This window comes from Danio rerio, chromosome 24 (genome assembly GCF_052040795.2).
Source record: "Danio rerio strain M-AB ecotype USA chromosome 24, GRCz13ab, whole genome shotgun sequence".
Classification (NCBI taxonomy): Eukaryota; Metazoa; Chordata; class Actinopteri; order Cypriniformes; family Danionidae; genus Danio; species Danio rerio.
The window spans coordinates 37966115-37991162 of record NC_141044.1 but is presented as its reverse complement, the minus strand read 5'-3'; the positions used below and the strand labels follow the sequence as shown (position 1 = coordinate 37991162).

The 25048-nt window shown below is 32.2% G+C and overlaps 1 protein-coding gene across 4 annotated transcripts in view; it reads right to left on the bottom strand.

Moving 5' to 3' along the window:
• Window positions 1-24716, bottom strand: part of st18 (ST18 C2H2C-type zinc finger transcription factor) — a 107274-nt gene extending 82558 nt beyond the window's left edge. For 2 of the 4 annotated variants that reach the window (XM_087310081.1, XM_087310083.1), the window contains exon 1: window positions 24613-24716. The gene's annotated coding sequence lies outside the window, so the exon portion shown is untranslated. Of the gene's footprint in view, window positions 1-19950; window positions 20029-24612 lie in introns of those variants that run through there. The other 2 variants (XM_087310082.1, XM_087310084.1) reach the window with 1 other exon arrangement.
• Between the last annotated feature and the right edge of the window lie 332 nt (window positions 24717-25048).

The window sequence follows — 25048 nt, the reverse complement described above, 5'->3', positions numbered from 1 at the left end:
AACAGCATATCAATGACAGTTAACTGACGTCAATGACACTAAACTCGTGGTTATCAAATATATATTAAAATTATTATTAATTTATTGAAACTAATTAAGTTTATTTAAATGCAAGTTAATCATCAAGTATTAAAAACTCCTAAAAATAAATATATATAAAATGAAATGGCATATATATATATATATATATATATATATATATATATATATATATATATATATATATATATATATATATATATATATATATATAGGAATAAACATATTCCTATAAAGCTTAAATATAAAATTAACTGAAACTAATTTGACAGAGTTTTTATTTGATTGGTAGTTATTTGTCAAGTATTAAAAATTCCCCAAAATATATTATATTAAACTATAATCGTATATCCATGACACTAATATATAGTTGTTGTCAAATACATAACAAAAAATATTAATAATTTATTGAGACTAATTTAATTTATTTTATTTGATTGGAACTCAATCATCAAGTATTAAAAAATCCCCAAAATATATTACAAATATAAATTAAACTATAACAGCATATATATATACTGAGTTTATTTGATTGCAAGTAATTTGTCAAGTATTAAAAATTCCCAAAAGTATAATTTGTAATATTAATAATTTATTGAAACTAATTCAATTTAGTTTATCTGAATGCAAGTCAATCGTCAAGCATTTAAAACTCCCCAAAAATCTACTCAAAATATTAATTAAGCTATAATAGCATATCAATGACACTAAACTAATGGGGTACACAATAGAATGTTTTTTACGACTCTATTAACAAAACTAATTAACAGCCTAAACATATTCCTTCAAGCTTTTTAGAAGTATGCAATATCTATATCCTCCTAAAAGTGCTCGCCTCTACATCTAGACTTCTCAAAAACACACGAAGGCTTCAAAAAACCCGCAAGAAACGAGCGTAAAAAGCATTGGAAGCACACACTCGGTGCCCTTGTCCTTTTCCTGAATGACTGTTATGATTAGATTGTACTTTGGCTGTAATTACGGAATAAGCACTATGTGGCACTAAACAATGAATAAATAAAGACCCGGAGCTCCAGACGCCTCCCTCCGCTTTTCCAATCACCTTTGGCTGTGTTCATATCACCTGTCTCAGCCAGTATCGCGCGCGGAGACTTATGAAGACACAGGGTCTCAATGCAAGGTCACCCGCTCGCTTTCTATCGCGTTTCGCTCTTCTTTTTTTTTGTTTTCGTCTGCGGCGTCTGGCTGGAAAAGGGTTAAGCCGGGAATGGATTTAATTATGGAATGAATGGAATCACAATGCGCCTGCAGCAAGTTTGTGCCTCCTTATTTATTAAAGCTGCTGATGGTCCAGGTTTGATGAGCCACTTCGGGCGTAATTGAGTCATCATACAAAGAGGGTTCCACGCATTCAGAGAGGTTTTATCAGCTGCAAACAGACCTGATTACTGGCAATTACACTCTGATCTAGGAGGATGGTGGTGGTGGTGGTGGAGGGGAAACTCGTGTGTTTATGGTTTACCCCAGGAATAATTTCCACATTCATTTTACATGCTAAGTGTTTTTTTTTTTTTTTTTTTGCTGTTGCGACGGTAATAAAGAGAGTGAGGGAGATAGTGGTGGTTTACTTTCATTTTCCCCCCCTTTACGCTGGATGTCTTACTGTAAGCGGAAAGAGAGGAAGAAAGGAGGAAAATAATTGCAATTGAAAGCGAATCAGTAGGGCGGCCCGGGGTTTTTGTTTGCACGCTCTTTGAAATAAAACAAAACAAAAAAAAAAGCGAGCGGAGGTGGAAAACAAACAAATAAACTGACATTTTTTGTGAACTGGGTGGAGTTGAGGACAATTTGATTTGGAGTGTTCGCTATAGTGTTAACTATAATAGCATATCAATGACACTAAACTAGTAAACTAGTGGTTGTCAAATATATATATATATATATATATATATATATATATATATATATATATATATATATATATATATATATATATATATATATATATATATATATATATATATAGGGCTTGACAATTAACTTTTTTGTTCACCAGCCACTGTGGCTAGTTTCCAACATTATTAGCCACTCGCCATTTTCACTAGCCACACTTTACTTGTTGGAAAAATATATTTTATATGCATAAATTTGACTTTAATATGCTAAAATGACTTGATTTATATGTTGTGTTATGTCCACATGCCTTCTCGATTATTTAACTTCTTGTGTGTATTGTGTATTGGCTTTCTTAGTGTGCATGAGCAAATGTGTTGCGTCACAATGCAATCAGTTTTTATTTCACGACTTTTCAGTGCTCAAAATTACGGATTTACCAAATTTATCTCTAACCATACCAAATAAGTATTTCTTAGCCACAATGTTTTAATGTGTCAAAACAAAGAAAATAAAGCTGTATATGTGCGCTTTTTAATTCAACAAAACTTTTCCTAAAAAAAACATCAACCAGCCAAAACATCAACCAGCGAAAGTGGCTAGTGGGGGTGTCTGTCCAACCCGCCAGAGCTGAAATCTACCCACATTTGGTGGGTTTTCGGGTGTTAATGTAAAGCCCTGTATATATGTGCATATATATTTGTGTATATATATACATATGTGTATGTGTGTGTGTGTGTGTGTGTGTGTGTGTGTGTATATATATATATATATATATATATATATATATATATATATACATGTGTGTGTATATATATATATATATATATATATATATATATATATATATATATATATATATATATATATATATATAAAAGATATTAATGATAATAATTTATTGAAACTAATTAAATGCATTTGAACGCAAATTTATCATCAAGTATTACAGTTAAAGATAATTGTAAAGTTAATTGATGGTCGTAAAGCAAAAGAGATAGTGGCGGGTTACTTTAGTTTCCCCTCCTTTACACTGGATGAAGGAAATTCATCCAATTGATAGCGAATCATCCGGGGGTTTTGTTTGCACGCTCTTTGAAATGAAAAAATACGAAAAATGCAAGCGAGCAGAAGTGGAAAACAAACAAATAAAATGATGTTTTTGTGAACTGGGTAGAGTTAAAGACAATTCTGGCTCGTTTCCACTCACTGGTACAGCACGGTACAGTTTGGGTCGGTGCGGGTTACCTTTTTCAGGCTTGCGTTTCCATTAACAAGGGTACCTTTTTGGTGGGTGTGGTGTACGACAGAGAGTTTCAGTTGACGTCATTCTCGCTCGAATAAATGTCAACAGTAAAGCCGTACAGGTCGTTCACATATCATATGAGAAGCACTTTTCACAAACCAGATGCTTTATACACATAAATACTCCTGTATAAATGTTTATTATTAACTTTTCTATGAACTTGATTTGATTATAACTGCAGATCAATGACAGTGCGAAATTGCCTACTGTAACGTCTGTAATTGTATAAAATAAATATATAAATGCAACATATAAACACATAGAGCCCCTTACAGTCTCTGATATGTTATGAATTACAGAAAAACTACACACAGCAGACATTTAGTCCTTATTTGGGTTTAAAAACAGCACAAAATATAGCCCACAGTCAGTGCAAGCCTCTTATCTGTGTCTGTAATCTTCACCAGCACATGTAAGCTCTGTTAGAGAGTTATTCTATCAATCCGAGTTCATAATAGTCCAAAAGGCGATGATAAACATGGCAGTTTGTTCGTGATTCAGGTTGCTGAAACAATTTGCTCTCGAGTTTTGTTGGGCTTCTTGTTTTTTTGCGCTTCACTCTCGCGTTTGTCCTTTTCTTTCTGAATGTGTCACTCTCTCGTTTGTCAGTTTCCGACAGGATCGGGTTTGAAAAGTATGTCAATAATCAAGCACACGTTATTATCATGAGCTCAAGAAGTTCGTTATTTCAGATATAGACGCACGACGAGCGTAAGCATGAAAGCGAAACCGCTCGCGCTTCAGACTGGCTCGTAAAAAACTACGGAGCACAGAGTAAATCTGCTCTTCTTTTTGGCTTTGTGGCTGTTCATCAAGACAACGACAAGGTTTGTTTGAGCCCGGGTCGACCATGGCTCGCCATTATATGTATTTACGCTGTAATCTCGGCTGTGTATTTTAAACATGGCAGCTCTTTTGTTTTTATTCTGGTTTGTTGCTTAAGCGAATGACGTATCTCTGTAAACCAATAGCGTTCAGCTATGCGTCTAGCTCCGCCTTTTGGTACCCTTGTTTGTTTCATGTTTGGTATCCTTTCGAAAGGATGTCGAAAAAGTGGTACAGCATGGTACGGTTTGGGTCGGTACGCCTTTGACAGTGGAAACAGCCATAAAAGCGTACCAAACCGAACCGTATCGTACCACTCAGTGGAAACGGGCCATTTGATTGTGTTGAGATTTTTTGGAGTTTTCGCTTTAGTGTTAACTATAATGGCGTATTATAGTTTTAGTGTAAACTATAATAGTGGTTGTCAAATATATATATAATAATAATAACAACAACAACAATAATTTACTAAAACTAATTTAATTTAGTTTATTTTTAATGCAAGTTAATCGTCAGCTATTAAAGTTAAAGTTAATTGTAAAGTATTAAAGTTAATCGTAAAGTATTTTTTATATATATATACACACATATATACATATATATATATATATATATATATATATATATATATATATATATATATATATATATATATATATATATATACATATATATATATATATATATATATATATACACAATCATACTTTAATCATTAAGTATTTTATTAAATACTTTAATTGTAAAGTATTTTATACATACATACATATATATATATATATATATATATATATATATATATATATATATATATATATATATATATATATATATATACACAATCATACTTTAATCGTTAAGTATTTTATTAAATACTTTAATTGTAAAGTATTTTATACATACATACATACATATATATATATATATATATATATATATATATATATATATATATACATACATATAACATGTTGTGAATCCCTTAATACACTTTTCATATTACAAATCGATTATTTAAAGTAATTAAATTGTATTTTTTGTTTATTATAATACAGATTTTATTTTTTTAAATAGAAACTTCAATTAAAATTTTACAAACTAAATTTTACAAACTTTACAATTTACATTACAAATTTACATTTTTCCTATGACAAATCAATAATTCAGCTAATTAAATTCTATTAATTTTGATAATTTTTATGCAAACAGATGTTTATTTAGTGCGAAGTTATTAAAAAGCTCAAAATCTAAAAACTAATAGAAAAAAATATTCATTATATTATAATAACATATGATTTATCACTTGATTTGTAATTTGAAGTATGACAAACTTTTTAAAGTGTTGTTTAAATACACCTTGGCTCGGATGTAGTCACATTCAATATATATATATATATATATATATATATAACATTTTTACTGAAGCTGTTTTGGGAATCTCTTTTTGTCATTCCATATTCAATACTATTTAAGCAACTCATGTATGAACAAATCCCACTGTAAAAACCTTAGAATATACTATGAGTTTTAAGAGATTTCTGGCTCTGTGCAGCAGGAAAAAAAGTGCTTTGACTTCATTTGCATGGAAAACATGCATTGTAATTCAAATCTACAACGCAAAATGATAAAGCTTGACAAAAGAAACACTTAAATATGTATTTCAGACGTTTTCTTTACATTAAACTGAAAAAACAAATCCTTTTTCAAGAGCCAAAAAGCTGAAAATCTCCGAAATGACAGGTGCACAAAATGTTTTTGCCTGCAGAGTCTGGCCTCAAATGCACAGCGAATACTCACAATGCTAAAAAAGCAAAGATCATGGACTATACAGGCCGTCTGCTGAAAAAACAAAGACGGGGAGATGGGAAGAAAAGAGGCGCTCGAGATTAGAAGGGGCGGGTGTGTGTAAACGCGAGATATCAGTCTGCATGTAGTTCATGCCAGAGACTTTAAACTGTGAAATCTGAGAACTCAAAAGCTGCTATTTTAACTTCTGTTCGCTCCTGGAATATGAGGCTATGTTTTCTTTCTAGGGCAAGCATAATTAGTTTCACTATAATTACCTTAAAGTGCATCATCTGTCCCTAGGTCTAATGTGGGAGTAACTTCAAAAGATACACTTGTTTCCAACTGTTTAAAGCATTTCTCATCTGATAAATTATTCTAAGAGAAATCTGCCAGCAAGAACGCAGGATTATAAAAAAAAAATGCTGTTTGCAATGGAGAGCTGGCAGTCGCGGAGCAGAGATGAACTGTAGAGATGCAAAGTTGAAGCTTGTGCAAACAAACGCGCAAAAGAGACAAGAATAAATAATAAAGTCACGCCCAACTGATTAAATACAGCTGTTGCTAATTTAGATTATGTCTTGTCACATGCAAATCAGAATTTTTTTAAATATATTTAAGTAAATAAATGAATAGCATACACATCACTCACTGGAATCAAAACATACAACCAACATACAATTTTGGATTTATATAATAAAACAAGATAAAATATTAGTAAGCTTAAACATAAATAATAATTACAAATAAGGAAGTAATAAAACTTGTAATACTTTTTTATAAATTAAAATTTTGAATATGTATAAATATAAAATAATTTATGCATAGAAATTTAAAGTTTGACGGCAAACAAATTAATTTCCATTACAACAACCAAAAATAAAATAACTCAAAAGCAGAAAATTATTATTATATAAAAATGTAATATTGTACTTGTAAAAAAAAACATAAATAAAATTATTTTAAAAATGGTGCTAAAAAAATAAATAAAAAGTCAAATAATTCTTATAAATAAGTAAATAAATAAAAAATAAAAAGTAATAAAATGATTCAAAATGACAAAAAATATATAAATATATATTTAAACAAGCAAATAATTCTCATAAATAAATAATAGTTTATAAATAATTAATTACTACTAACAAATTACTACTACTTCATAATTTAATTATAATGATTAATTCATAAATAATAAATTATTATTTGCATGTTAATGCAATAATTCATTTAGTCAATCATACAAACGTGTGTACATTTGTGTGAGTGCGTATGTGTGTTGACACTTCTCACACAACAGTAAAACTGCTATTTTTACAACAAAAAGCTCAAATAAAGATGATCTGTTTCAGTATATGCATATGAAAAGCATTTAATGGTGAGAAACAAAAAAAGTGAAGAAGAAAAATTTTAGATTGACAATAAACAAACATTATGCTTTTTTATAGTGACACCAAAATTAAACCATTCTGTTGGAAATTACCAAAATTCACTATTCTCCATTACAACTGGACCCCTATTTAAACAGAGTGGTACATTTACTCTACTACACTCAAAAAAAAACACGTTCTGAATGCATATTTACATCCATTTGGATAACATGCTTTTGAAACAATTGAACTAACAAACTTGATGTGCTTGATATTTAGTTAGTTACAGAAACAACTAAGAACAAGATTTATGTACTAATACCAATAAACGTAATGCGTTTCAAATTCTACGTATTCATCTAAAATACATCAGATTTAATCTATTGTGCAGAGTATGAAGTTGCATCAATATTTACCCCTGAATAATAAGTAAACCAATGTGGATGTGGCTTTTTCTACAGCTATATTTTGACCATATTCATTCATATTTTTTTACCAATTTAAATCTAATAGTATTCGATTTGAACAGATTTTAATTCAATTGAAATCGAAAAACCATTTAAAAAGTTCACAAATTAAATCGAATCAAAAGAATGCAACACTTACGCCTGATTCACACGGGGCTTCAACATCAACGCTTGACAGATGGCGTGTCTGAAGTTGGGGCTGATGCCATCGTCATAGCAACATCATTCATTCATTCGTTCATTTTCCTACAGCTTAGTGCCTTTATTCATCAGGGGTCACCACAGCGGAATGAACCGACAACTTATCCAGCATATGTTTTAAACAGCGGATGCCTTGAGATGTTACTGAGAAACATCCTTGCACATTTACACACATAGACTATGGACAAGCACCCGGAGAAAACCCATAGCAACACGGGGAGATCATGCAAACTCCACAACGAAATGCCAACTGACCCAGCTGAGACTCGAACCAGTGACCTTTTTGATCTGAGACGACAGTTCTAACCACTGAGTCACTGTGTCACCCATAACAGCGTCAGCCAATGAAATTGGTTCGCAATCTGCTACTGTCTGAAGTGGGATATTGGCCAAAAGTGATCTGATTGGCTGACGCTTCCGTTGGCGCTTGAAAAGTTGAGAAATTCTGCTGCGGGCAATGCCACTAAATCGAAGCAGACGGATCCACAATTCAATTAAGCAAAGCTTGACATCACCCATTCAAAGTGAATGGGAAGCGTTGACGCTGACACCCGTTTGAATGGGCCGTTAATGATAAAATTCACAGTGATTCTTTTTTTTTTTTTTTGAGTGCACCCAGTGTGACCAAATGTGCTACTATTGTTTAAAAGAATACTTTTGTCCGTGCCAAGAGCCTAGTGGTACTGTGTGCTGACATAAAGCACCAATGTATTTACGGAGACCCGAGTTCGATTCCCTGCTTGAGGTCCTTTTGTCGATCCTTCCCCTCTCTCTGCTTTCAGTGCTTTCCTGTCTGAAATCTCTACTGTCCTATCATAATAAGGATTTTAAAAATGTAAAAAGTACTTTTATACACTGTAACCCAACATAAATAATTAAAGTTAACCTTATTGTTATTACAAATTTAAGTTAATTAAATATAAAAGAATTGTTACCCCAAAATAACTCAAAAATTGTGTTGATTCAGCTCATAATAAATAAGTAGTTAGAACAAGTACGATGTAAAACCCCAAAAGAGAAGGTAACTCAAACCATCTGAGGAAACCGACTGCAACAAATCCTAATGAGTACTGTAAACTTAATCCTTTTGAGTAAATGAAGCAATTTGAGCACAGTAAAACCCAACAAATGAAGAGAACTCAATTCAGCTGAGTACTTTAAAACCCAATAAGTTAAGGCAACTCAAACCATTTGAGGGAACCGATTGCAACAAACCATTTAAGTTCAAAAACTAATCCTAAAGAGTACTGTGAACTTAATCAACTTGAGTAAATGAAGCAATTTGAGCACAGTAAAACCCAATAAATGACGAGAACTTAAGTTAAAGCTACTCAAACTGTTTGAGGAAACTAATTGCTACAAACCATTTGAGTTTAAAAAAAAAAAACGGTCCCAATTTATATTAAGTGTCCTTAACTACTATGTACTTGCATCAAAAAAATAAATATAATGTACTTACTGTGTTTATAATGTATTTGAGAACACTTGTGGTGCTTTTGAGTTGGGATAGAGGTTGGGTTATGAACAGGTTTGGTGGCATGGGTAGGTTTAAGGGTGGGTTGAGGTGTAAGGGATGGTCAACAGTGTATTTACAAATGTAATTACAAAAGTTAACCACATATGTAATTACATACATGTATTAATCAAGCATAAGTACACTGTAAATATACATGTATTTACACAATAAGTACATTGTAACAAACTAATAATTCCTGTGTAAGTACATATTAGTTAAGGCCACTTAATATGAAGTGGGACCAAAAAAACTAATTTATATGATTACTGTGCACTTACTACATTTAAGTTGAATTAATAAGGTATTTAATTAACTCATTACCTTCAACACTGAGTTCAAAACTCTTTTCAAATGGGTAGAATTAACAATTGGTCAATTTTGAGTTAACAAGGCAAGACAAGTTTATTTATATAGCACATTTCAAACACAGTGGCAATTCAAAGTGCTTCACATAAACAAGAATGAAAGAGACAAGTGTAAGAAAATAAAAACAAATATTAAGAATTATAAAAATAAGAATAAAAAATAGCTAAAACAGATAAAAATGTGTTAAAATAGGTTATAAGATAATGTAAAAGAAAAGAAAGAAATAATAGTGGGATCTGTCGGACGCAGCACAGTGCTCATTCAGTAAAGGCACAGCTAAACAGATGTGTTTTCAGTCTTGATTTGAATGTGTCTCATGTTGGAGCACATCTGATCATTTCTGGAAGCTGATTGCAGCAGCGAGGGGCGTTGTTGCTGAAAGCAGATTCACCCTGCTTTGACTGAACTCTTGGAATCTCTAGTTTATTTAATCCTAAAGATCTGAGTGATCTGTTAGGTTTGTATTCAGTGAGCATATCTGTAATGTATTGAGGTCCTAGGCCATTTAGTTATTTATAGACAAGTAATAATACTTTAAACTCCATTCTGAACGTAACTGGGAGCCAGTGTAAAGACCTGAGGACAGGTGTGATGTGCTCTGATTTCCTGGTTCTGGTCAGAATCCTGACCGCAGCGTTCTAGATGAGCTGCAACTGTCTGACTGTCTTATTGGGAAGGCCAGTGAGGAGGCCGTTACAGTAATCCAACCTGCTGCTGATAAAAGCATGAACAAGTTTCTCTAAGTCTTCACTGGAAATAAAGCATCTGATTCTTGCGATGTTTTTCAGATGATAGTATGCTGATCAACTTACTGCACTCATTTCATTTGATAAAGTTGACTGTTGGCTTTTACAGTGTAGCAAAAATTACACTTTGAGTCTATGTGCTACCACTAGCACTGCACTGTGTGTAAACTGCACACTGCTTCATTGAATTTCCTAACTGTTTTTCACGGTAAGTGGTTGCAAAATATTTACATGGAATGAATTTAAACAAACAAATTAAGCTGAACTTACTGTAAGTTGTTTGTTTAAATCCAGCCCATATATATTATTTGCAACCACTTACCTTAAAAAAAAAATGCAGTAACCCCAATGCATCATTTTTGTCAGTGTACATCTTCAGTTCAAAAGGCTGCAATTTCACATGCCCTAATGTGGTTTTAGCAAAGCATAAAAGGGCATCTGAAGCGACACAATCGAGGCCAGGTGTTACCGAAGCCCACCGTCCACGCCTGTTCACCAGCTATCACAACACCAATCCGGCCTATTGTTTCAGGACGGCAAGGTATCTCAATAGAAAGGACGCATGAGTACTACCAGGTGCTCGGCAATTTGTTGAAGCCACGACTATACCAATCCTGCTAAATCCTGCAGCACAAAAGACAGGTCTCCAGGCTCCGAAGCCCTTGGGTTCATAAAAAAAGATGGAGGAGGAAAAAAAAGGAGGTGTTAGGAGGGGGTGTATATAGTACGGGCAGGGTTTGAAAGGAGAAGACTCTTTAAACTGGCGATTCCTAATAAGATTGAAATGAACAGCTCGCATGGCAGCTGTACTTTTCCCAGGGTTAATTACCTTTCACTGCACTTGCCTAATGAGTCAGCTGTTCCTGTCATTAAACAAGTCCACTTCAGCGTGGCTTCTTCATCCTCCACAAACACTGGCCCTCCTGTTTGCTCACTTGCTCCAGCAGAAAGAAAAAAAGGGAAAGGTTGCCCTTCGTGGCATATGTTTGGAAACTGCCGGTCACTGACAAGAGATGAGCTCTGATTACCAAATCAAAATCCCCCCCGAAAAAACAATCTGGCAGAAACAATAAAAGAGTTTGAATTTAGATGACAACGTTCTGATGCATTTTTGCTAGGCTGCAAATGAAAACATGTGGTGGATATAAAAGTGGAAAACAAACTTTTTTATCGCAATATGCAGTTGATTACTAAAGCGAGAGCTGATTTTGATTTGTTGCATATGCTTTAAAAAACAGATATTTAGTGAATGTTTAAAAATAATAATAATAATAATTGATAATATTCTACATTATCTATATCTTTTTTTTTAAATCTTTTGACATCCACTAAGTATTTGTTTAGGATAGTAGGATAGCATAGTAAATATTGTAAGGACCAAAAAAAATGTGTAATACAAATCTTTACTCTCAAAGTAGAATAAATGCGCCGTTTACAATAATAAAAGTTATCTAAAACTATTTAAAGAAAAAAATATATACATATATATGTTAAAATATAAATTTATTAAATTTACAACTGATTAGGGTCAATATTTAAGTTCATTTATAAAGAATATATAGATTGTATAAGTATAAATATAAATAACTCAGTAAATAATTAATTGGCAAATTAATAAAGTTGTTAATTTAAAGTTATTAAAATGTAATAAAGTTATGAATATATTAAATTATATAACTATTAAAAAACGTTTTGTTTTATATACAGCTTGTATATAATACAAATTATATATATATATATATATATATATATATATATATATATATATATATATATATATATATATATATATATATATATATATATATATATAATTAAGCTATAATTTTTTTAACATTAATTTACTACTTATGATTATATAAAAAATGAATAAATATTAATTACAATTAAATAAATGCTATTAAAGTTCTACTCTAAAGAAGAAAATGTATAAACAAAAAATAAGATAAAAACAAATTAATATTAAACGTAAAATAATAATTAATGAATAAATTAAAATTACAACAAACTGTGATCCATATTATTATTTGTCAGTTATTTAGGACACAAAATAAAATAAAATAAATTAAAATAAAATAAAAACTAATTAAAACAAAATTAAATAAAACAAGTTAAAGTAAGATTAAATAAAACTTAAAAATTAAAACAAAATAAAGCAAAATAAAATAAACAAATTAAAATAAAATAAATAAAAAAAATAAAGCAAAAGATAATAATTTAAACAAAACAAAATTAAAAATAAAACAAAAAAATTAAACAAAATAAAACAAAACTAATAAACATAAAATAAAAATAATAGTAACAACTTAACTAAATAAAATAAAATAACTAAAAACAAAACAAATTAAAACCAAACAAAATTTAAAAAAACTAAAAACAAAACAAATTAAAACAAAATAAAAATAAATAAATACATAAATGAATACAAAATAAAATAAAACAATCTGTAAAGGTAAAAATACTTTTAAGTAAATATAATACAATCTCTAACAGCTAAGAGCTGTGAGTATACAGTATAAATATAAAAATAATATATATTAAATCCATAAATTATATAGTGTCGACTCGTAAAGGTTTTGTGGATGTATGTGACACTTGAGCTCAGGACACACAGGCTGAGTGGAGCAGTGCTTGAATCCCCACAGACAGCGAGCGGAGCAGGTCTGCAAGAGCTAAAAGTCCTCTCTCTGGCATCCAAACAAACAGGAGCATCATAGACCTCTGCTTCAGCACATCTCCGCCTGTGTGTGTGTGTGTGTGTGTGTGTGTGTGTGTGTGTGTGTGTGTGTGTGTGTGTGTGCTGTCATCATTTCAGCCCGATCAGGGACTTTTAAGTGATTTCTGCCAGTGTGTGGTGAAATCCCCTGGCCACCTGGATTACAAACTCTAGTCCTTTAACTCATGCCAGTCTAAATCCATGTTAACTCGGATTTACCTCTGGCATAGGAATTCCCAGTCCGAGCAAGCTTTTGTTTGGAAAGAGTTGCGCCTAAGTATTTTACGCATTAAAAAGAGGACTAGTGGGGGAAATTCGGACTTAACTCCAATGTCCAAAAGGGCTGAGGGATCAGGATCATGGATTTATGAAGTCTCGTTCTGTAATCTTGCAATAAATAGAATGGATGAATAAACACTTTATTCGAATAAACTTGTTTTTATGATAAATAGAGTGTGGTGCAAGAAATAAAAGTCAAAACATTCACAGAATTACCTTAATTTAATAAGTATTGGGTATGTATTTATATTGGGCTTACTCCCCTCGTATCTCCAGAACTACATTTGTAAAAAAACCTGTCCTCAGCTATGGCCTTCGGTCACAGGATATTTATTTACTGTCTTAGATGGGAACATTTTTTGGATTGAATAATCTACAAAGTTGCAGATTAGAAACTTGATTTCACTAAAGGCTTTTAAAAAGAGTATCAATGATTTAGAAACTGAAACACAGACTTGGAAATGTTTTGAATTGTTTGTCAGTGTGTGATTCATGTTAACAGTCAATTGTTGTTGTTTGTTAGACCCATGTGACATGTATACTGTCTAATCTTGGCCAGGACGCTCTTGTAAAGGAGATTTTTAATCTCAATGTGTCTTTCCTGGTAAAATAAAGGTTATAATCATAAAGTGATAACTACAATGCTTGAGTTCACTGAAGTGTGAAAGCATAAACAAAGCACACACACATTAAAGTGTGGAGTTACTATAAGGAACTATAATCTGATGAGAGTTTTGTTTATATTTTACGAATGAATATTAAATTGTTTTTATATGTATTATGTAAATATGTATTATGTGTCCAATCTTATGTAAAAAGTAAAACATTAATTATGATGATAATAGTAAATATTCATTCATATTTATTATTGTTACAGTTCTTTAAAAAAACAAAACAGAAAATGTGTCGAAAAAAAAAACTGGAAAAGTTTTACACTTAAAGTTGAATATTTGTGCCGTTTAACAATAATAAACAGATACATAAATAAATAAACAAACAAATATTATTTAATAAAAATAATAAATGTATATATATATATATATATATATATATATATATATATATATATATATATATATATATATATATATATATATATATATATATATATATACACACACACACACACACATATATATATACATATACATATATATATACATATATATATACACATACACACATATATATATATATATATATATATATATATATATATATATATATATATATATATATATATATATATATATATATATATATATATATATATATATATATATATAAAATATCAATAATTATAACAATAATAAAAATAGTAAATAAATATATTCAATACAAATAGTGTCTATTTTTAATTTTATATAAATATATTTCTAAAATTATTAATATTGTTTAAATAATTTTTTATAACTTTTATTATTGTTAATAGTGCATATATTCTACTCTGAGTAACAATTTGTTTTACACATTTTCTTTCCTAAATATAAATTAAATTTATCATTCATTCATTCATTTTCTTTTCGGCTTAGTCCCTTTATTAATCCAGGGTCGCCACAGCGGAATGAACCAACACCTTATCCTGCACGTTTAACGCAGCGGATGCCCTTCCAGCTGCAACCCATCTCAGGGAAACATCCATACACACTCATTCACATTCATACACTATGGACAATTTAGCTTACCCAATTCACCTGTACCGCATGTCTTTGGACTGTGAGGGAAACCAGAGTACCCGGAGAAAACCCACACGAATGCAGGGAGAACTCCACACAGAAATGCCAACTGACCCAGCCGAGGCTCAAACCAGCGACCTTCTTGCTGTGAGGCGACAGCACTACCTACTGCGCCACTGCGTTGCCTCTAAATTAAATTTAGATATTTATTAATAAATATTTAGTATTATATTTATATTTATTCATTTATTTATATGAACCACTTTTATTTTAGCATTTATGATATAGACCAGGGGTGCCCAAACTGTTGGCTGAAGTTAAATTTATCAAGCCTCATCACGTTAAATTTGCCATGGATAATTTCCTACTTTATTTAATAATATTTAAAACTAACTAGAAAATGTTGCTTTAAAACAGATAAAATAATGATACAGTCTCATATTTACCATTTTATAATGAACTTAAAGCATAAACAATTCCATTTATAACACAATAGAGTTCAATGAATACACTAGTCGAGCTGCTACTGCCTTTACTGTGATTTGCTCACCGATGACTTATGCATTGTCCTCTTTTAAAAGTCTGATTTATTTACATCATTTAAATAAAACATTTAATTTTACTTGTTTTTTTTGTAGCTCCTCAATTAAACAAAGAAACAAAAGATCATGTTTGAAATGATGATGTCCGTCAAAGGCACTTGCACCAACCAACTCCCCATCATTCTCCCTCTCTTTTCAGATGGGATGGTGGGCCAAATTAAAGGTTATCATAGGCCAACTTTGGCCCGCGGGTCCTTCTTTGGACACCTCTGATATAGATCAAAAATATCAATATTAAAAAAAATAAAATAAAATTTTACTTAAAGTCGAGTCCACCATAATATATTTAATTATAATCAACAAAACTTAATTTTATTTGATTTTATTATTCTTTTTTAAGGTAAAATAGCTAGTTTTATACAGTATAGGGACACGTCTCACTCACTCACTCACTCTCTCTCTCTCTCTCTCTCTTACACACACACTTGTGACCCTACAATAAGGTCACACTATTTCCTACTTAAAAGGTCAAAAAAAGCACATTATGAGTTCAAAACAAGCTTCCCGGAGCAGCAGATGGAACTTGAACATGATTATATGCATCAATAAAATGAATAATCTTTAACAAAATGTAAATGTGACTTAACCCTGGGATTTAATAAAGAGGATGGATTCTGAACACTCTTAACCCACATCCTCAAAGCTGGGCTGGGGGGGGAGAGATATGTATCTTTCAAAGGATCACATGTTTCATAAAGATGTACTTTATAAATTGAAGTTGTTTCAATTTGCAGATTTCAGATTTTCTTTGCTTTCATCAGATTGTGGATGACTGTAAACAACACAAGATACAACCCCTGGTGTTGTCATGCTATATCTAAAATAAAACATTGAAACTAGACATTACTTACAAGAAAATAAATGTGGTAAATCTTTGCAATAGAGCTCTTTTTGTATTGTACATTAGTTATTGTGAAAAACTAGTTCATAATGGCGGCACAGTGGCTCAGTGTTTAGTGCTGTCGCCTCACAGAAAGAAGGTTGCTGGTTCAAGTACCGGCTGGGCCAGTTGGCATTTCTGTGTGGAGTTTGCATGTTTGTTTTGCATGCCCCGGTTTCCCTAACAGTCCACAGACATGTGCTATAGGTAAATTAAATAAACTATATTTCATATACTAAACTTAAATAGTTGTCGGTTCATTCCGCTGTGGTGATGGAAAATGAATGAATGAGTGAACTATTTCATAATTTCAGTGAGTGTTTATTTCGACATTCACAAATATTAATTAGATTCTAAGGATGTATTATAATTATTCCATGTAACTAAGCAAACATGAACCAACGATGAACTCAAATTAATAAAGATAAACAAATACTGTTACAAAAGCATGGATTAGTTTTAGTTAATTCATTAATCAGTGTTAACTAATGAACTAATGTTCACTAAATGTCACGGGTAAATGCTGAATGAAAATAAAAAATAAATATATCAAAACAAATTAACTCATATTCCAGCTAGTTGGAGACTAAATATTTTTTCATTTTACTTAATTTAGCTGCCTTGAACTTAAAATAACTAAAACTAAAATAAATAAAAAACACTATATGTATTCTTTTAAAATTACCTTTCTTAAAAAAAGGAAAGAAAAATACAGTATAAAATATAAAAATAAAATCAAATATTATATTTACATTCATTCATTCAGGATGCACTTCCAGCTGCAACCCAGCACTCGGAAACACCCATACACTCTCTCTCATTCACACACACACACACACACACACACACACACACACACACACACACACACACACACACACACACACACACACACACACACACACACACACACACACACACACTCTCATACACTACAAACAATTTAGTTTACCCAAATCACCTACAGTGAATGTGTTTGAATTGTGGGGGAAACCGGAGCACCTGGAGTGAAACCCACGCCAACATGGGGAGAACATACAAACTCCACACAGAAATGCCAACTGACCCAGCTGGAACTCAAAACAGTGACCCTCTTGCTGTGAGGCGACAGTGCTAACCACTGAGCCAACATGCCGCCCCCTAATTGCTACCTGAATATAAAAAAATGTATATATCAAAACAAACTAACTCATATTTTAGCTATCTGGAGACTAAATATTAGTCATTTTACTTAATTTAGTTGCCTTAAACTTAAAATAACTAAAACTAAAATAAAACACACTATGTAAATTATTTTAAAATGAACTTTCACCAAAAAAAGAAAAAGAATACAGTATAAAATACAAAAGTAAAATCAAATATTATATTTATATATTCATTCATTTTCCTTCCTCTTTGTTCCTGTATTATCAGGGGTCACCACAGCAGAATGAATCGCCAACTATTCCAGCATATGTTTTTCACCACGGATACCCTTCCAGCTACAACCCAGTGCTGGGAAACACCCATACACACTCAATTCAATTCAGCTTTATTTGTATAGCGCTTTTACAATGTAGATTGTGTCAAAGCAGCTTCACATAAATGGTCATAGTAACTGGATCAGGGTAGTTCAGATTTTAGTGTTTAAGTTCAGTTCAGTTTAGCTCAGTTCAGTGTGGTTTAAAGTCATTACTGAGAGTCCAAACACTGAAGAGCAAATTCATCGATGAGTAGCTTTTCAGATCCTGAACCATGCAAGCCAGTGGCGACAGCGGAGAGGGAAAAAAAAAAAACTTCACCAATAGGAGAGTGTAGAAAAAAAAACCTTGAGAGAACCAGACTCAGTTCGGCACAATCATTTTAATTTCTCCGCTGGCCAAAAGTCTTGTGCAGAGCTGCAGTCTCAGCAGTGGAGGCTGGAGACTCACATTTACACACACACTTATACACTACGGACAAGTTAAGTTTAATCAATTCACCTATATACAGAACATGCAAACTACACACAGAAATGCCAACTAGTCCTGCTAGGGAAACAGTGACCTTCTTGTTGTGAGGAGACAGTGCTAACCGCTGAGCCACCATGCCACCCCTGAATGCTACCCGAATATAATACATAACCGTATATATATATATATATATATATATATATATATATATATATATATATATATATATATATATATATATATATATATATATAAGCTGGGTATATATATATAAGCTGGGTATATATATATATATATATATATATATATATATATATATATATATATATATAAATTTCTGTTATTTGGAGACAAAACATTTGTCATTTTACATAATTTAGCTGCCTTAAACTATAAATAAGTAAAACTAAAATAAAAAAACACTATATAGATTTTTTAAATTAACTTTCTCAAAAAAAAAACAGTATAAAAGTAATAAAAAATATATTATAATTATATTTATATATTATGCATTATTAATTTAAAAAACTATTTAAAAAAAATTAAAATAACACTTAAAATCACATTTAAAACACAAATTAATTTTAAAAAGTAGACATGTCGCAAACTATTAAATATTACTGTACATTATTTAAGCATTCTACATTTTATGCCAAATTTATGAGAAGCCAAAAATGACTATTTTACATTATTATTATTTTATATTCCCACACTAATTGTTTACCCACATTTATTTAAACTAAAAATCACTACACTGGAAAAAAAATAAAAGTTGTAGGCATGAAAAATCTATTCGACGCTCGTTAATGCAAACTTTTTTTACTTCAATTACTTCAATTCAATCTATTTAAATCCAACCATGCAATCCAACTTCACAAGCGAACCGAAACATCAATTGCCATCCTTCTAAATCAACATCCACCCTGAAACAATCAGCAATCCGCGATCGTCCACTAAAGTCCACTAAAACAAGCTCTTGACTCGCATCTTGGCGACAACCTACTTTAAGTTTTCACTGCAATAAAACACCGACACATAATCGAAATGCCACTCTCGCCAATGCATAACTAAACAAAAACTCGCACAAGAACTACACACAGCCGGCACAAAAGTACAAAGCGCGTACGGAAAGACAAACAATGCGTTAATTAAAGTCAAGAGTTTTTTAAGTGAAGAAGAGTGTCTGAAACATGCTTGCGGGAGCGTCACCCCTCTCAAAACACGACCCTGGAAATGACAGCTTTACAAAAAAAAAGCAGCGCACTTGTCTTGATGCATTTCACAGATCAAACCCTCCATCCAGCCGAGGATCTTTCTCACTGAGGCTGTCTGAACAAACACAGAGGCGCAGACGGACACACACACACGGGGCAGTGAAGGGCCATCTGACTTACCACATCCCTGCTCGCTTTTCACAGCTCCATCAAAGGTGTTGTTTGTGGGGTCGAGGTTACGCCGTGTCTTGCTGTTGTGTCGCGTGGCGAGAGGGGAGAAAGCGAGTGGGTCTCAATCCCCCCCGTTTGCCCCCCTTCAGCCTTTGTGTCATTCATTTAACGACCAATCTCATTAGGCAGCGACGCACAATGGGCTGAACTATTTTAGGTATAAATGTACCACATGGTGACCCTCGAGGTATAACTCATGAAGGTCCGTCTAATCTCATAAAAGATGGATTGAATAAAAAACAGTTCAGGGGTGTTCAAGTAAAGGTCAAAATTGGGGTGGAAATAATAGATGAAAAAAGCTAAATGCTTTGCTTTCAACTTGCTTTAACTTAAAATGTTCAGTCGTAATCTAATAAATGAATGCATTAAATGCAATTAATTAGTTTTTTGGTCTGTATTAATGTTACAAAAGATGAAAAGTGCGACATTAGCATGATATATGCCGAAAAAATAATTATTAAAATATCAGTTAAATATAAATGCATAAAAATAATGATTAAATATTTAAATTTTAAATATTTTCGTCTTTAATAATTATGTAATGTTTAAAGAAATGCATTGATTGCGATTAATATTTTATCTTTTATTAATGCTACAAAAGATGCAAAGTGCAACACTAGCATGGTATATAAAAAATGCAATATTAAAATACCAGGTTAATATGAAATCCATAAAGATAATGATTAAATAATGTGCTTTTGTTTGTTTAATAATTAAATAATGGTTATAGAAATGCATTATATTTTAGTCTTTATTAATGTTACAAAAGATGCAAAGTTCAACATTAGCATGATTATACAAAAAAATAAATATTAAAATATCAGCTGAATATAGAATGCATCAAAATAATGATTAAATATTTAAATGGCGTGTTTTTATTTTTTTAATAATTATATAATGATTTAAAAAATGCATTAATGCATTAAATGCGATACATTTTTTTGGTCTTTATTAATGTTAAAAAATATGCAAAGTGCAACATTAGCATGACATGTAATAAAAATAAATGTAATATTTAAATATCAGTTAAATATGAAATGCATAAAAAATAATGATTAAATATTTGAATGACGTGCTTTTATTTCTTTATTAATTATATAATGATTTAATAATATAAAATGTATACTATAATTTTATTTATCAAAAATGCATAAATATGTAATTGCCAATAAAATATAAAACCAAAAGGATCATTTTAAAATCAAAGCCATGTAAAATGTAAAAATTAGAAAATTCATTATTAATTAATTTAATTTCCTAAAATGTTATTTTTAAATTTGTTTAAGTTTTAACTTCGTATTAATGTTACAATACTTTGAAAAATTACTTAAAAATGATCACGATTCACAGCCAAAGTCACATTAATGAAAAAAACATAATTTTTTTATGCATTATTTGCAGAATTTCATTCCACTGATATTTTGACATAGTCCAAATTAATATTTGGAAAAAAGAATTATTCAAATTATTTATAATCATAATATAACTACTTATATCATACTCAAGAGTTTTAAAAAAAATAAATAAATAAAAAGAGTGCACGGTCAATGTCGCCCTGTGGTTTTGAACCAAGCTATGACAATATAAAACACAAACCGATAAATCACAGCAAACTATTAACAAAAAAAAATTGTACAAAAATCAAAGGCAGATAGTATTTTTCATTTGACTCTTGATATCCCTACTGTATTCATAACCCAAAAAAATGATTTTTGGGGGGGGAAGTGCTTCACTAACATTGCCCTTCAACACAAGTGATGTTCAGTAAGGCTGTCCTTCTGACTTCATATCGTCTTTCTGTTGATAATTCTATGTAAAATACATTAAGGTGGCACTCACAGCAGTGGCAGCTGTCCATAATCAGCAGAGACGTGTCTATTGGCTAACTTGACCCATGTCAGCAGACAAAACAAACACACACACACACACACACACCATTAAAAAAAAAAAATTCTAAAGCCCAGGACTTGCCGAGCGAGGTCACTGGAGATTTTCCAGACAAACGCAATCCGGAGGGGTGGATGGATGTGTGTGTGGTGAAGGGGTGGTGGATGGTGTGGTTAAAAGAGGTGGGGGGTGTGGAAGAATAAAAAAGGACAGGCTTAGAATCTCATTTTACCAGACCGCACACAATCTGGGCTCCCACTGAACTATCTCTGCCTGACCGCTTTCTATTTATCCCTTATCAGTGTTTACCAACCGCTACTTCTCTTTCATTCATACTGTGCGGCAGTTCTCTTACTATCAGTCAACAGCTGACACCATGGAACAGCCTCAAAGGCATAGGAAAGGATCAAAACTGAACCAAAGCTGTTTAAACAATACAACAGAGGAAATAAATTCATAAATCCTAATTCTTCCCAACCCACAAGGGTGCAGGCAGATCCTTTATAGTTAGGCCAACAAACGCACCCGCAGCCAATGAGGTAACACTGCTATCAAGGTAGATGCTGAAATGTATTCAGAGCGGGAAGAGGAGTAAAAAAAAAAAGTGTCAAAAAAGGCCTATGTGATTTTAATTACACAACATGGCTCGCTGCCTTTTTCCTACTTCTATTTATGACTACAAATCGATCCACTTTTATTTGAAACGTTCGATATGTTGCATCACTCCAGCCAATCAGACAGCGAGCTTTTCGTTACACGTTTTCGCTTAATTGCGAATATAAATCCAAAGTCATCGCATCAAACGGTCAGCGCTAAAAATCAAACGTGTGTAATCTTCCAGCCACGCTCCTGATTTTTTTTTCACTTGCATTTCTCCAACACACACACACACACGGCGCTCTGTTTTCCTGGACTACTGTTCAAAAGTTAAGTAATTAATTACATTCAGTCTATCACCAGCTGCTCCACAGCAGATGGAACATTTTTAAAACCTTGTTGAATTAAACCCACAAAATTCATTTGCCTGGATTAACCAAGTGAAGTTTGTGCATGGATGGCTTTGTGGGCTGAGGAGGACAAAACAAAATAGAAAAAAAAAACAGGTAACAAGACGTTACATGGATACACGGTTACTCAACGTTTTGGTTGTGTGTATTAATATATTACATTGAAGATCAGAATCGTAAAGTTGCATTGTCGAATGTGTTATAACCGCAGGTCAAGAGGTCACGGAGGTTGAAACTGAACCCTGATGACCTTCAACACAGCGGAGGCCTCTTTTTGAGTTGATTCAGGACTTGTTTTCTGAGCAGCACCATGGACAGTTCCCTGAGCTCTCGCTCCACCGGAGGAAACTGTTGCTTTTCTCTAATGCAACTCCAAGCCTGGCATTTAAATGGAGAGAATCAGAGAAAACACCCTTCAATTTGTTTAAGAGGGGGAGATTGCAACTGTGTTGCATTAGTAGCGGCGACTAAACTAATAGTTTCAAAGGTGCATAATCTGGATTTGGTTTCATTCGAGAAATATACTTTACCGCACAAGATGGATTAGAAGTATCACATTATTTTTTTGTAAACAAGGAGATTTAGGATTGAAAGAGATCAAACTGTTGTACATTTTGATTATCTAACAAAACGTTTGGAATTACACGCTAACACAAAAATGCTTTGCATGATGATTAAAAATAAATATTTATTAATAAATAAATATAACCACAGTGGGTGTTTTATAAAGCTTAATTTTAGATAATGAAATATTCCTTTAGATGTTTTTAAATATATTTTTGGTTTTGATAAAAAAAATCCAAGCTATTCTACACCAGCAAAAAGATATCAATCATAAAAACGAACCTGTTGACATGCTAATGACTTCAGAAAAATACAAGTAAACTGAAGCATAATAAATAAAATAGGACTACTTTCAAAACACGATCACAAAAACGAATTACAATTACAAACAACGTCCTCATGCATAATCCAAAGTTGCATAGCATCTAAAATATCACCTCTCCAATGATACTATCATCCATAAACACGCATCTGAGCTGGCGTTTTTAGGTGCTAAACAGAAAGCAATCGGCGTAAGACCTATACTGTGAAAAGAGCGGAGCGAAAGCAGTGCTAACGCGAGCCTAAAGCCTGAAAGTTTGAGATGAAAGACAGGAAGGGCTGTGTGTGCTCAGCTGCTGTACCCAAAAGCCAGAGCTTTGTGCTAACACACAATGCTAACACGTCTAAGACTCGCTTAAACCCTCCGGCACACGCACAGGGACTTTAATTTAGGTAGACTGTTATCAGACAGACATCTACTGTTATAAAAAATAGGTCGCTGTTCTTGAAAACACGCACTTTGAGTCATCTAATCTGCTCATCGTTCTGTTTAAATATCAAGAAGTCGCTCGTGAGTGCTAGCAAAAATTGTTAAAAGTTCATTTGTAAAATAAAAATAACAAAAAAAATTATTTGAAAGACTTAAAATAAATAAATATCTTTAAAAAAAAAAAAGTTAATTTTGTTTTTAAATATATTATGAAATTCCAAAAATAATAACATTTTGTTCTAGCGTCCAAACTTTTCTCCCGCGCAGAGCTGTCAGCTGCAACACATCCAGAAACAAACAGCTCGATTTGCTACCCAAACACACCGACCACAGACGGCTACAGCTACTGTCACATCTCCAAAAAAAAAAAAAAAAAAACAGCAAGCGCAACACCAAACCTACTTGACTGATGCTGAAAGTTAGCTGCGGATTCTGTGCTCCCTGCTCGGCGGATGCTCTAGCGCTGGAGCCGGTGGCTTTTGAAAGGTAGTCCCCAGGAATATGACACACTATGTCTGTGACAGCCCCGAGATAAGCACCTGCGTTCTGCTCTCTTTCTACGTCACACCTCCCTATTCACAAGCTCTCAATATGATGCACATTTGCACATCAACAGCAACCCCTCCACTACCACACACACACACACACACACACACTTCACTCCACTCCCACATCCGCAAAACATAAAAACCAGCGCACAGAGGGGAGGAACAGACAGATTTTTTTTTTCCTCCTCTCTCCACATGCACACACTGATTTATCCTGCTTAGAAGCGCATGCATGTGTGTGTGTGTGAGTGCTCTCGTGGAATTGCATGCTTTAAAAAAAACTAAGTTTC